The sequence below is a fragment of the Theropithecus gelada genome, chromosome 6 (genome assembly GCF_003255815.1).
Source record: "Theropithecus gelada isolate Dixy chromosome 6, Tgel_1.0, whole genome shotgun sequence".
In the NCBI taxonomy this organism is placed as follows: domain Eukaryota; kingdom Metazoa; phylum Chordata; class Mammalia; order Primates; family Cercopithecidae; genus Theropithecus; species Theropithecus gelada.
Genome location: NC_037673.1, coordinates 150,883,385 through 150,897,641, shown reverse-complemented (window position 1 = coordinate 150,897,641; position 14,257 = coordinate 150,883,385). Strand labels below are relative to the sequence as shown.

The 14,257-nt window shown below is 46.5% G+C and overlaps 1 pseudogene; it reads left to right on the top strand.

Moving 5' to 3' along the window:
* The window catches only part of LOC112627093, a 34,432-nt pseudogene extending 26,173 nt beyond the window's left edge, over positions 1 to 8,259 (top strand).
* Positions 8,260 to 14,257: the final 5,998 nt, after the last annotated feature.

The following is a 14,257-nucleotide window of genomic DNA, read 5'->3' as shown; positions in this document are numbered from 1 at the left end:
GCTACTACCACCAGCCCAATCCAAGACACCATTCCCTCTTGCCTGTGTAAACACCATAGCTTCCCAACTGGTCTCCCTGTCACCACTCTGACCTCAGTACTGTAGCCAATGACTTTTTGGCTTAAAATATTTTCAGCTGGGGACAGTGGCTTGCGCCTGTAGTACCAGCTATTCCGGAGGCTGAGGAGGAAGGTGGCTTGAGCACAGAAGTTCGAGGCTGTAGTGAGCTATGGTCACTGTACTCCAGCCTGGGCAACAGAGTGAGACCCTGTCCCTAAAAAATAAAAATTAGGCTGGGCACGATGGCTCATGCCTGTAATCCCAGCACTTTGGGAGGCTGAGGCAGGTGGATCACCTGAGGTTGGTAGTTTGAGACTAGCCTGGCCAACATGGTGAAACCCCGTCTCTACTAACAATACAAAATTAGCTGGGTGTGGTAGCGGGCACCTGTAATCCAAGCTACTTGGGAGGGTGAGGCAGGAGAATAGCTTGAACCTGGGAGGTGGAGGTTGCAGTGAGCCAAGATTGTGTCACAGCACTCTAGCCTGGGCAACAGAGCGAGACTTTACTCAAAAATAAAATAAAATAAAATAAAATAAAATTAAATAAAATTAAATAAATTAAAATAAAATAAAAAATTTAAAAAGTTTCAGTGTAATTTCTTTATGCATGTACCTACAATACGTGCATGCATATCCATAAATACAATTTTACACAAATGCCTAAAATGATCAGAAATACCCTTTATTTAGTCAGTACAGTTTTCTTTCTTTTCTTTTTGGTTTGGCTCCTCCTTTTCCACCCCCTTGCCTCACACAGCACCCCACACTAATGCCAACAACCTGCTGTGTGTCATTCCATGTTTTTATCTGTACTTGCTCAATCCTGAGCACATATGTGCATGCACGTTTACAAATACAGAATTTACTCGTTACCGCTTCTTTTTTTTTAAATGGGACCATCCTATAAAAACATTTAAAACAATATTATAGTTTTCTGCATCTTACCTTCTTCACCCAACAACACTTCGTGGACATCTTTCCGAGTCATCGAGTATAGCTCTAATTCTTTCTTTTTATTGGCTGCATAATATTTCACTGTGTGGATGTATCAGTGTATTCAGTCACCATCTTGTTTTTATTTTTGTTGTTCTGAGACAGGGTCTCACTCTATCACTCAGGCTGGAGTACAGTGGTGCAATCACCCCCTCACTGCAGCCTTGAACTTCTGGGCTCAAGGGATCCTCCCACCTCCACCTCCTGAGTAGCTGGGACTATAAGCGAGTGCCATTAGATCCGGCTAATTTTTTTTTAAGAGATGGGGTTTCACTATGTTGCCCAGGCTGGTCTTGAATTCCTGGACTCAAGCAATCTCCCCACCCCAGCCTCCCAAAGTGCTGGGATTACAAACATGAGCCACCATGCCCAGCCTGGTCATCACTTTGTTGATGGTCATTGTCTGCTTTCATTTTTTTTTGCCACTGGGAGCAACGTGGCACTATTAGGTAAAGTTCTTAGAGGCAGCAGAGGCTGATGCTGTTTAATTGGTCTGGAGGCTCAGTTGCTAGGACCAAAGCCCTAAACCATGCCACAGAACAGCCTGATAAGCTCACTGACTTTGGTTTCACCAAGCTCTCTCCTGCTCCACCCATGCCACCTCTGCACCTGGAATTCCACCATGCAGTCCCTGGGAAACTGCCTCTGGTGCTGCAGCCACCAGAACTGGACTCTTGTCTGGTCACATGTTAACACAAAATGGGAGAAGTCTCACAGGACGCATCTAATTGGCAGAACCTGCTGGAATGGTCACATCCTAGCTGCAAAGGAGGCTGGAAGGTCAATGGAAATTCTTGAACTGAGGAGATGATTTCCCCAAATATAAAAAAAGGCTATTCAAAAGATGATGGACAACTATGAATATGGCAATATCTACAGCAGTTTTCCCGTACGTAAGTCTTTCTTTATTGGGGCATTTTTTATATGTATTTATTTATTTTTAATTTTTTGAGATGGAGTCTCATTCTGTCACCCAGGCTGGAATGCAGTGGCATGATCTTGGCTCACCTGCAACCTCTGCCTCCTGGGTTCAAGTGATTCTCCTGCCTCAACCTCCTGAGTAGCTGGGATTACAGGCCCGCACCACCACACCTGGCTAATTTTTGTGTTTTTAGTAGACATGTGATTTCACCATGTTGGTCTGGCTGGTCTCGAACTCCTGACCTCAGGTGATCTGTCTGCCTCAGCTTCCCAAAGTGCTGGGATTACAGGCATGAGCCACCACGCTCGGCCAAGGGGCCTTTATTTTTATAGTGTAGGTTTGCAGGAGTTGAATGGTTGCCTTCCAAAATGTCTGTAACATTGCATGTTTCCACCAGCAATATGTGGGAGTACCACTTTCTTTATCTCTCCACCAGCCATAGGTGTGAGAGCTCTGCTAGATATAAAACTTGATCACAGCCGGGTGCGGTGGCTCACACCTGTAATCCCAGCACTTTGGGAGGCCAAGGTGGGTGGATTACCTGAGGTCAGGAGTTCAAGACCAGCCTAGCCAATATGGTGAAACCCCGTCTCTACTAAAAATATATATATAAAAATTAGCTGGGCATGGTGGCACATGCCTGTAAACCCAGCTACTTGGGAGGCTGAGGCAGGAAAATTGCTTGAGCCCGGGAGAGGGAGGTTGCAGTGAGCTGAGATCGTGCCACTGCACTCCAGCCTGGCTGACAGAGCAAGACTCTGTCGCAAACAAACAAAAACAAAAACAAAACGTGACTTTGCTGACTGTTAATATAACAGTATATAAGTGACTGTTAACATAAATTTGAGTATATTTTTCATGTTTGTTGGTCATTCCGCTGACTGTCTAGTTATCACCTTTGCCCATTTTTCTGTTGTCATGGCTTCTCCTTTCAGGCTGCATGCTCGATGTCTTTCATCTGTCCTTCCAGATCAGGCTCTGCTTTCTCCATCTGCTCGGTGCCTCTTATCCCATATGGACTGTATAGCCAGCTTCTGGTTGGGTTTGACCAGTGTGAGGCACACCTGAAGATCACTGGGCAAGAGCAACGAGAGATTGGGGTATTTACTCCCAAGTCCTTTTCCTGCCCTTGCTGGGCATCATGAGTTGGCTTCATTCCTCTGCAGCTCCTGTCCTCTGGCCCTCCACCCTTTTCCAGGCTCTGAAAAACTCCTTGCTATCCCAACTCCTTTCGGCCTTGGTGGAAATGATTCCCTTCTGATACCAGCTCTGGGGTTGTGCAGGTCCCTGGATGCATTTGCTAAGCCCTGCACACCCCTCTGAAAATAGTCCCTCTTTGTTGTCCCTTCATTATATTACCTTAAACTACCCAAGTTGAGTGTGCCACCTACCTCCTGACAGGACTGTCACTGACATAAAATAGGAACCTTTTCTCTGACTTTAGTAGGCAGTGCTATTTTTCAAACTCTAGTGTTTGCCCACTGAGTTTGCTTTTAGTATCTTTTGCCATACTAGAGATTTATTTATAAATATATAGTCAAATTTAAATTTTAAGTAATCACTCTTTTCTTTTTCTTTTCTTTTTTTTTTTTTTTGAGACGGAGTCTCACTCTGTCACCCAGGCTAGAGTGCAGTGGCACGATCTTGTCTTGCTACAACCTCCGCCTCCCAGGTTCAAGCAATTCTCCTGCCTCAGCCTCCTGAGTAGCTGGGTTTATAGGCATGCACCACCATGCCCAGTTCAGTTTTGTATTTTTAGTAGAGACAGGGTTTTGCCATTTTGGCCAGGATGGTTTTGCCATCCTGACCTCAGGTTATCCACCCACCTTGGCCTTTCAAAGTGCTGGGATTACCAACCACAGCCATTTTTTTTTTTTTTTTTTTTTTTTGAGATGGAGTTTCGCTCTGTCGCCCAGGCTGGAGTAGAGCAGCATAATCTCAGTTTACTGCAACCTCCACCTCCCAGATTCAAGAGATTTTCCTGCCTCAGCCTCCTGAGTAGTTGGGTTTACAGGCATCCACTACCACGACCGGCTAATTTTGTATTTTTAGCGGAGACGGGGTTTCACCATGTTGGCCAGGCTGGTCTCGAACTTCTGACCTGAGGTGATCCGCCCACCTTGGCCTCCCAAAATACTGGGATTACAGGCATAAGTCACTGCACCAGGCCAAGCTCTCTTTTCTTTGACAAATAAGGTCTTCCCAGGCTCTAGATCAGAAATTGGGAAACTTTTTGCATAAAAATCCAAAAAGTATCTATTTCAGGCTTTGAGGGGTGTATGGTCTCTGTCATAACTACTCAACTCTGGCATCATGGCACAAAAGCAGCCATAAATATGCCAACAAATGTGCTTCAGTAAAACATTGTTTATAAAAATAGGCAGGCAGCAGGCCAGGCGCAGTGGCTCACGCCTTTAATCCCAGCACTTTGGGAGGCCGAGGCGGGCAGATCATGAGGTCAGGAGTTCGAGACCAGCCTGGCCAAAATGGTGAAACCCCATCTCTACTAAAAATACAAACAAAAAAATTAGCTGGGTGTGGTGGCGGGTACCTGTAATCCCAGCTACTTCGGAGACTAAGGTAGGAGAATCGCTTGAACCTGGGAGGCAGAGGTTGCAGTGAACTGAGATCATGCCACCACACTCCAGCTCAGGCGACAGTGCGAGATTCTGTCTCAAAAAAAAAAAAAAAAAAGGCAGCAGCAATTCCACTCCTAGGTAAATGCCCAAGAAAAATGACAGCATAGTTCACACAAACACTGATACCTGAATGTTCACAGCAGCACTAACCATAATAGCCAAAAGGAGGAAACAAACTAAATGTCAATCAATGGATGAATGGATACACAAAATGTGGGATATCCATAAAATGGAATATTATTCATCCATGAAAAGGAGTGAAGTGCTGATACTTGCTACAACATGGATGAATCTTGAGAGCATGCTAAGAGAAAAAAAACAGTTACAGACGATCACTTATAATATGACTCTGTTCATATGAAATGTCCAGGATTGGCAGATCTATAGAAACAGAAAGTAGATTAGTGGTTGCCTAGGTCTGGGGAGGATAGGGAATTGGGGTTAGCTAAGAGGTATAGAGTTTCTTTCTGAAGTGATGAAAATGTTCTACAATTGACTTTGGTGATGGTTGCATGTATCTAAGAATATACTAAAAATCATTGAACTGTATACTTCAAGTGATGAATTATATGGTATGTGCATTATATTTAATAAAACTGTTGTTTTTTTAAGTAAGGCAGCCAGCTGGATGGGGCCCATGTGCTGTAATTTGCTGGCCACTGCTCTACATTAAACATGCAGTACCTTAGAATATCTTATATTATTTTGTATTATTTTAATTCTTACATTTACATTTTTGATCTAGCTGAAATTTTGGATTTTGTGGGGTTTTTTTTGACATTTTAATGATTCATGGTAGACAAGCTTTATTTTTTTTCCAATTTTTTAAAAAATACTTTAAGTTCTAGGGTACATGTACACAACGTGCAGGTTTGTTGCATATGTACACATGTGCCATGTTGGTGTGCTGTGCCCGTTAATTCGTCATTTACATTAGGTATATCTCCTAATGCTATCCTTTCCTCCTCCCCCCACCTGATTTTGTGGTTTAAGATGAGGGTTCATTTTATTTATTCCAGAGGGCTGCATTATCAGGCCAGCACCATTTGTGAAATAAACTATTCTTTTCCCACTGTGATGAGATACTTCTTTTGTCAAATGCTAACATCTATATCCTGAGATCTAATTCTGGATTATTTAGCCTGTTCCACAGATCTATTTGTCTATGCTTTTCTAATATCACAATGATCTGATTTTAGTGACTTCATTGCATGTTCTGGTTTCTGTAAAGGAAGTCCCCCCTCATGTTCCTTTCTTTCACACTTGACTTGCAGCCAGTGAGCTTATCAAAATGGATATCACTCCCTGCTTAAAAGCCTTTAATGGATTCCCATTGCTCTAACAATTATGGCCCAAATTCTAATGGGCCCGTGAGCCCTGCCTACTTGGTCCTGCCCAGCTCTCCAGCTTCTCTTGGCTGAGCATGCCTCACCTGGCACTCTGTACTGCAGCCACGCTGATGTTTCTCAAGTGCTCCCGCTCCCTCCAGCCCCAGGACCTTTGCATAGTCTGCTTCCTCTTCCTGGGATGCTTTTACTTTCCCTTTGTCAAGTTAACCTCCCCTCTCTCTTCAACATCAGCTTGATCATCATTCCTGGGGGATGATGGCTATGCTGACCTCCCTGACCAGAACAATTCTCTGTCCCTACATTGGGCACCAATGTGTTGCACTTACTGCACTTACATTACATTTATGTGTATAATATTTTGACTAATGCCTGCCTCCTTCAACTCCCCATTGCCCTCCCAGTAATCAGCACTGTGTCCCACCCATGGTAGGTACTCCAAGAAATTTGAAGGAGTGAATAAGCAGGTAGAGACTGAATTCAGGCACCTGTCTGTCTGTTCCCAAATCCATTCTCTTCCCTTCATTGTGCTGTGCACTGCTCTGGAGCAAACCTGCATGGGACCTTTGAAGACCTGGGTAATAGGCTCAGCTCTGCCTCTAATTTAGGCAGTTCCCTAAATCTAGTCGTGAAGTGCCTCTAGTGAACCTCACAAACACCCTGGGAGGCAGTTGGTGAAGGGATACATTTCCCTCTGATTTCACAGTTGAGGAATCAGAAAGAGGCTAAGGATGAAGTGACTTGCTGGAGGTCACATAGTCAGTCAGAGTCAGAGCTCAGCGCCCTGCCCTCCAGGCCCCTACATCAGTGCTCATTTCAAAAGAACCCATTCCCTGGTTGGGTTTCCCCATTTATGAGATGGTGAAGAGGGGTCTGGATGGTGTCAATGGTGTTTCACAAACCCCAGGCACCCTAGGCTTTGCCATATCTGAGTTCCATCTGTATTATAGTTACTTAAAATTTTTATTTAAAGACCTCCTAGGGGGAAAAAAAACCCTTTATTACCTTTATTTTTTAATTTATGTTTTTGAAAAGAAACTTCTGAAAGTGAGGAAAACTTGTATTACCTCTGTCATTCTATTGTAACCACCTCTGGTCAGTTGCGTTTTATCTAAGACATATTTGTATTAGTCTGTTCTCACACTGCTATAAAGAACTGCCCAAGACTGGGTAATTTATTTTTTTTAAAAAAGAAGTTTAGTTGAGTCACAGTTCTGCATGGCTGGGGAGGCCTCAGGAAATCTACAATCATGGAGGAAGGGGAAGCAGACACCTTCTTCACAAGGCGGCAGGAGAGAGAAAAGTGAGCAAGATCAGGAAAAACTGCCTTATGAAACCATTGAATCTCTTGAGAATTCACTCTCTATCAACAGAGCAGCACGGGGGAACCGCCTCCTTAATCCAATCACTTCCTACTAGGTCTCTCCCTAAACACCTGGGGATTACAATTCACGATGAGATTTGGGGGGGGACACAGAACCAAACCATATCAACATTTGAGTACATTTGTACCTCCTAGAGTTAGAATGGCTCACCTGGGAGCTATTTCAGATTCTCTCAAGTTTCTGTGTTTGGAAACCCTGATCTGGGGCTGGTTGAGGTCGGGCACCCCTCCATGAAGCTGTCATTGGTTCAGTCAACAAATATCTGTTTAAAACCATGATGTGCAAAGTACCAGGCCACACCCTTCTACATCACGGTGGGGCAGGAGGGGGCCAGGCCTGTGATCGTCTCAAGAAGGTGTTGGGGGCTAAATGTCTGACTATGTGTCTATGTCAGAGCATGCCTGTCTGTTGAGTGTGTCAAGGTTGATGTCTGTGTGTCTGTCTGTGTGAGAGTTTATGTGATTGTGTGAACACACCGGCATACAGGCCCTTTCCCCTGGGCTCCCACCACAGTTCTTCCTTCCTGGCCCAGTGCGGGGTCAGTCCATGTGACAGCCCGGGCTGGGGCCTGCTTTCTCTCAGGGTCAGAGCTGTTGAGTGAAAGAGACAAGGCGGGCCACCAAGGTGGGCACCTCAGCCCCATCAGATCTCCTGGAGGTCATCGAGCAAAGGGGGCCCTCAGGAGTCCTCAGTGGGACTAAGCCACCCTGGGACCTAGAGTTCTGGAATGTTCCTGATCTTTCTCAGTCTACCAATGGGGAAATGGACTTTGAAGGGGGAGGACTTGCCAGAGACACTGAATGTGCAAGTGGCAGGGACAGGCTCAGGATTGTCATCGACTCCTCTGCAGCTTCTCCACAGGTTTCCAGCAAGCAGCCATGCACTGTCTGCTGCAAAGACAATTTGACATGAGGAGAAAACAAGAACTTTAAAATAACACAAATAAAAGCTAATGCGGGCCGGGCACGATGGCTCATGCCTGTACTCCGGCACTTTGGGAGGCCTAGGTAGGCGGATCACCTGAGTTTGAGACCAGCTTGGCCAACATGGTGAAACCTTGTCTCTACTAAAAATACAAAAATGAGCCGGTCATGGCGGTGCGCACCTATAATTCCCAGCTACTTGGAAAGCCGAGGCAGGAGAATTGCTTGAACCCGGGAAGCGGAGGTTGCAGTGAGCTGAGATTGCGCCACTGCACTCCAGCCTGAGTGACAGAGTGAGTTTCCATCTCAAAAAAAAAAAGCTAATGTACACAGAGGACTCTGATGTTAGGCACTGTTTTAAGCACTTTAAATATATTAACACATTCAGTCCTCAGATAACTATGAGGCGGATGTGCATATTATCATCTCATTTTCCAGATAAAGAAAAAGCGCAGCACAGAGAGGTTAACTAACTTGACCAGGATCACACAGCTGGTAAGCTGCCATCATGATCAACATTCTGCCTCAACATTAGGCAAAGAAGCGGCAGAGGCCTGTGGATAGAAAGACACCTTTCTTCAGCAGGGAGCGGTGGCTCATGCCTGTAATCCCAGCACTTTGGGAGGCTGAGGCAGGCAGATCACTAGGTCAAGAGATCAAGACCATCCTGAACAACATGGTGAAACCCCGTCTCTACTACAAATACAAAAATTAGCTGGGCTACTGAAGCTCTCTTCAGTAGGGACTTTCTCCTCCAGAGAGCATGCACATTTTGAGTTTATCTGTCCTCAGACTGACCCTTTGCTCATTATAATAGTAAAAAACATACCCCGGGCGGAGATTTAAGATGCTAACAAGCTGTACATGCTACGTATGAAAAAGTATGTACGGTCGCCGTGCATGTGCACCCAGAGGATCACCCAGAACATGCTTACTACAATAGTAACACCTCTTCCTACCTCCTTATGAATAATCATGGAAGATTCCTATAAAGGGAGCTTCCCTAGTGCCAGTCTTAGCTGTCTCATCCTTATGAGCAGCCCACCCTGACCTTTCAAAATATTCATGTTCTTTTTTTCTTTTCTCTTTTCTGAGACAGAGAAGAAAGCCAGTGCGGCAAGGGGAGAGGGGTTGGGAGCTGGGGTCCCAGCGACAGGCAGGGGCGGGGTCCCAGCGACAGGCAGGGGCAAGGTCCCACTTTATCTCCAAGGCCATTTTTAAGGAATCTGCTTTTTTTTTTTTTGTTTAGACGGAGTCTTGCTCTGTCGTCCAGGCTGCAGTGCAGTGGCATGATCATGGCTCACTGCAACCTCCACCTCCTGGATTTAAGTGATTCTCCTGCCTCAGCCTTCTGAATAGCTGGGATTACAGGCACGTGCCATCACATCTGGCTAATTTTTGTATTTTTAGTAGAGATGGGGTTTCACCATGTTGGCCAGGCTGGTCTCGACATCCTGATCTCAAGTGATCCACCTGCAAAATATCTTTTTATTTTTCGATAAATTACTCTATGATTCACCTACTTTACTGGGTGTCACTTGTTTAAATTTTTCTACACCAAGAAGACAAGAACCGAGGTCTTATACAAGCCATCAACATAAGGGCACACAGTTAGTAAGGGGTCAAACCAGCACTCGAAGCCAGGCCCACATGCTCTGAAACCTGTGGTCTTATCCGCTCAGCTCTCCTTCCTCAGTTATCTCTGCATCTCACAACCATGTGTGAGGAAGACACGGCACAAACACTGTCCCATTTTACAGAGAAGAAAGGGAGGCAGCCTGCCTGAGAGCACATGGCTGGTGAACACAGAGCCTGTGCTCAGAAACTCAGGTCCCCCTGATTCCCTGGCCAGTGCCTCTTTTCTTTGTTCCTTCAGGAATATTCCAGAAAAGACTCCAGTTCTATGGTTTTCTATGGTCAGCAATGCACTGCTGCCAGGGCTTCTTTCCGAGCAAGGTCTTATTTCTTATTTTACTGGAGCTTCCCACAAGCCTATGAAGGTCAGAAGGTGCTCCACTTCACAGAGGAGCAATCAGAGGTCCAGAGAGGGGAAGAGACTTCCCCAAGCCTTGGGCCAGCGTTCCTGTCTCTAAGTCCAGGGAGAGAGGCCCAGGGCAGGGTGTCCTGAGGGGACAGGCTCCAGCTAGCCAGGCTCTCTCTCCTCTGGGTGAGGTCATCGCCTTATCAGCTAATTGCCACCCTGAGGCCTAATCCTGCACTCAGCTGGAACTTTCGGGAATGGTTTCTCAGAGATGAGATGGGAGCTGTTATTGTCCAGATGAGAGGGCTGGGGGGCCGGCAGAGGGAGGGGCCAAGTTTACACTCCTAATTCCCCTTGCAGCAGTTCGCTTTCTCAAAAACCTCCGGGGACAGAGACGTTTCTGGGGCCTTTACGGGCAGAACTGAAGGTTTCTGCTGCTTTTCTGCCCAGTTGGCTGAGATGCCTGCCTTGTTAACAGACACAGCGTCAGGACAAGACAGCTTCCTATAAATAGACAAAGCCGGGGTGAAATAAATGCAGGTGGGAGCTGTTTTCCTCTGACACAGAGGAGTTGGTCATTGATGATGGAGATAAAATTTGAGGAACAGAGCTTGGGAAATGTTAGCGTGGGGTCACCTTGGCTAGCTGGGGGACCCCCTAAAGGACCGGGCATTGGTGGGACTTTAATGGGGCCAACACACAGCTGTTGTTCAGAGGAGCGACTGAGAGTCAGAAGGGATGATGACAGTCAGGTGACAAAGATCGAATGCCATGGATTGAGGGTGGCCAATGTGCCAGGCGCCATATGCTTTATAAGCAGAGAACAGCTGCTGAGCCCGCTGTGCGGCTGAGTGTTGCAGTCGCACAGACTTGCCTGGCCCTGCTGAGCTGGTTACTTTCCCTTTCTGATACCAGTTCCATCACTGCTGTGATGGGGAATAGAATCATAGCTCCTACCTTGAAGAATTGTGAGGGTTACATGAAAAGAGGCAGAGAAAGTGCTTAGCACAGGACTGACACACAGTGAGCACTTAAAATATGAGCCATTATTCTCACTCAGTGTAAGGTGCTGTGCTATGTGCTGGGCTTACAGCCGGGAGCAAGCCACACCCAATCCCTGACTTCTCAGTGCTGGCAGTGGAGCCTGGAGGACCTGGGGAGGAGACTGATGTGATGGGAGAGGGAAATCATACCAGTGAGATGCAAGATGTAGGATGAAAAAAGACATGTCCCCACTCCCCAGATATAGTCACTTAGAACCAAGAAAGGTGTGTTTTGGCTCTGAATGTTACCAAAACCAGGATGGCACCTAGTATGTCACTCTATTTGTTTTATTTAACCCTCAGAACAATTCTGCACTATTGCTACTGATAAATGAAGAAACCGAGGCTCAGGGAGGTGAAATGACATGCGTAAGGCCACATGGCTTAAGCACAGCAGAGCCAGGATGGCCTGATAACTTCCTCTTATCCACTGCACACTACAGTTTGACTTGGCTGCTGGCTGGATGTGTGATCTTGGGCAAGTCACAACTCCTTTTGCCAGCCTCAGTTTCCCACCAGTCAGGGTAGAATGTGAGGGTCACAAAGTCATGGATATAAGAGTATTTTGGATGTCACGAGATGCTGTCTGTGGCTGAAAATTATTAGCACGCATGGGGCAGAAATCACCAAAGGGCCCCTTATCTGCGATGACCACTCCATGGCCCTCTTCCCCCATAGGATCTTCTCCAAGTCAGGATGCTGGGTCACCCTAGACCTCCCTTACACCTGCCCTGCAGGAAGGAGAAGCAGATGGAATATTTTAAACAGCAGTATGGCTACCACCTCTCTGTGAAAAAAGTGGTTTTGGCCCATTTTACAGATGAAGAAAATGAGACATCATCAGAGGACAGTTTGTGGCCACAGGGGAACTTGAGAGCCGATCTCAGTCCCTGGATGCCCTGTGCTGCATTACTGGGGACACCACCCCTGATAAGCAAGCCCTGGGCCAGCAGCACCAGAAGAGTGGGGGGCCACAGTACTGCTTAGCTCTGGGAGTTGGGTGGAGGAAGATAGGTCGCTCCAAGCCTTCCAGCTCCCTCCTCCCACATCCCTTTGTAGGAGTAGAGCTAGCTCTGAGGCGTCAGCCCCTCCCCCATCATGCAAACCCCTAGGCCCTTTCACACTTCATTCTCATCTGCTTGTGAGATTTTAATCCTTTCTTATGGGACAGAGGAGGAGTCTGGGGCCAGGATGGGCTCAAGATGGAGACAGATGGGGTCGGGGGTTGGGTGATGGATGAAGCAGGACTATAATCTAGCCAACCTGAGATCCTCACTTTTTTTTTTTTTTTAAGATGGAGTCTTGCTCTGTCGCCCAGACTGGAGTGCAGTGGAGCGATCTCGGCTCACTGCAACCTCCACCTTCCGGGTTCAAGCAATTCTCTGTCTCAGCGCCTGCCACCACGCCCGGCTAATTTTTTGTATTTTTAGTAGAGGTGGGGTTTCACCATCTTTGCCAGGCTGGTCTTGAACTCCTGACCTCGAGATCCGCCCGCCTCGGCCTCCTAAAAGTGCTGGGATTATAGGCGTGAGCCACCGCGCCCGGCCATCCTCACTTTTTTAAACTGTGACCCAGAAAGGTGCTAAGTCTTACAGTAACTCAGGGGCAAGACCAGCCCCAAGCTGTTTCCTGAGTTCCGAGTCCGACAACCTTGCCCTCCTCCGCTTTGTGCTGTGACCTACAAATGGCAAGTCTTGGCAATAGGCAGGCAGGAGGCAAATAAATGTGAGCGAATGATTGAATGCTGGGAGCTGCTCTGGAGGGAGTAGGTGGATGGGGTGCTGATTCCCCTACGGCAGCCGATAGACGGGACTTAGACTCTCTCAATTAGACCCTCTCAAACCAACCCTTCTTCCCATGGAGTTAGTTCACCTAGAATTCTCCTTTTCCCCAGAGAATTGTGCGCCACCTAGAGGACACCGGGAGCTCAGCGCCCTCGTCCCTTGAGGAAAGTGCAGACCCCACAACTTCTAAAAAACCCCTAACCCCTTCTAGCCTCTTCCCTGATGTCGGGAGGGTTCTGGCCAGGATCAGCTGCAGTGAAAATCTAGCAAATGAGGACATCCTTGCAGCAGAAAGGACTTAAAGTAGGATATGCCACATAATTTCCCACCTCAGGATTTTCTACTCGGAGGCCATTTCACATTTCCTTCCCCAATTTCTTGGTTTCCTTACCTTGAAACAACGCAGACAGAAGAAATGACTGGCCCGAATCATCAAACAAAACCCAATTAAGGCCCCATTCTTCAAGCTAGTTGGCCAGTGAGCTCCATAATGTCAAGATCATAAAATTCAGAGAAAGTTTGAGGAATTTTTTTAAGACCAAAGAATGTGGCAACTAAACACAGCACTTGTTCTAACCCAGTGAGAATCTTGTAGGGGATCTGAGGATTCGATGGTAGGAATATGTCGATATTAATTTCCTGATGGTGATGGCTGTGTTATGGTTTGTAAGAGATCGTCCTTGTTTGCTGGAAATAAACGCAAAGATGTTCAGGTGAGTTGGGGCATCATATCTGCAATGTATTCTCAAAGCATTTGGGGAAAAGCACTTCTATGCACCATGCTTGCAGCTTATCTATAAATTTGAGATAGTTTCAATGTTTAAAAAATATGTAGCATTAAAAATAAATATAGCCGAGCTCAGTGGTGTACATATGGAGGTCAAGAGGGAACTCTCCCCTGCCTGCCGCTGGGACCCCAGCAATGTGCACCACTACATACCCAAGTGGTCCAAGCTACTTGGGAGGCTGAGGCAAGAAGATAGTTTGAGCCCAGCAGTTTCAGGCTGCAGTCCATTGTGATTGTACCGGAGAAGAGTGACTGCACTCCAGCCTGAGTGACATAGTGAGACACCATCTCCGACAAATAAATAAAATAAATTTATTATCAGGGCAAAATGCAGACAATAATACCCCCATCTTCAGGTTGGCATGGTGGGAAATAAAAATCTATAATCATCA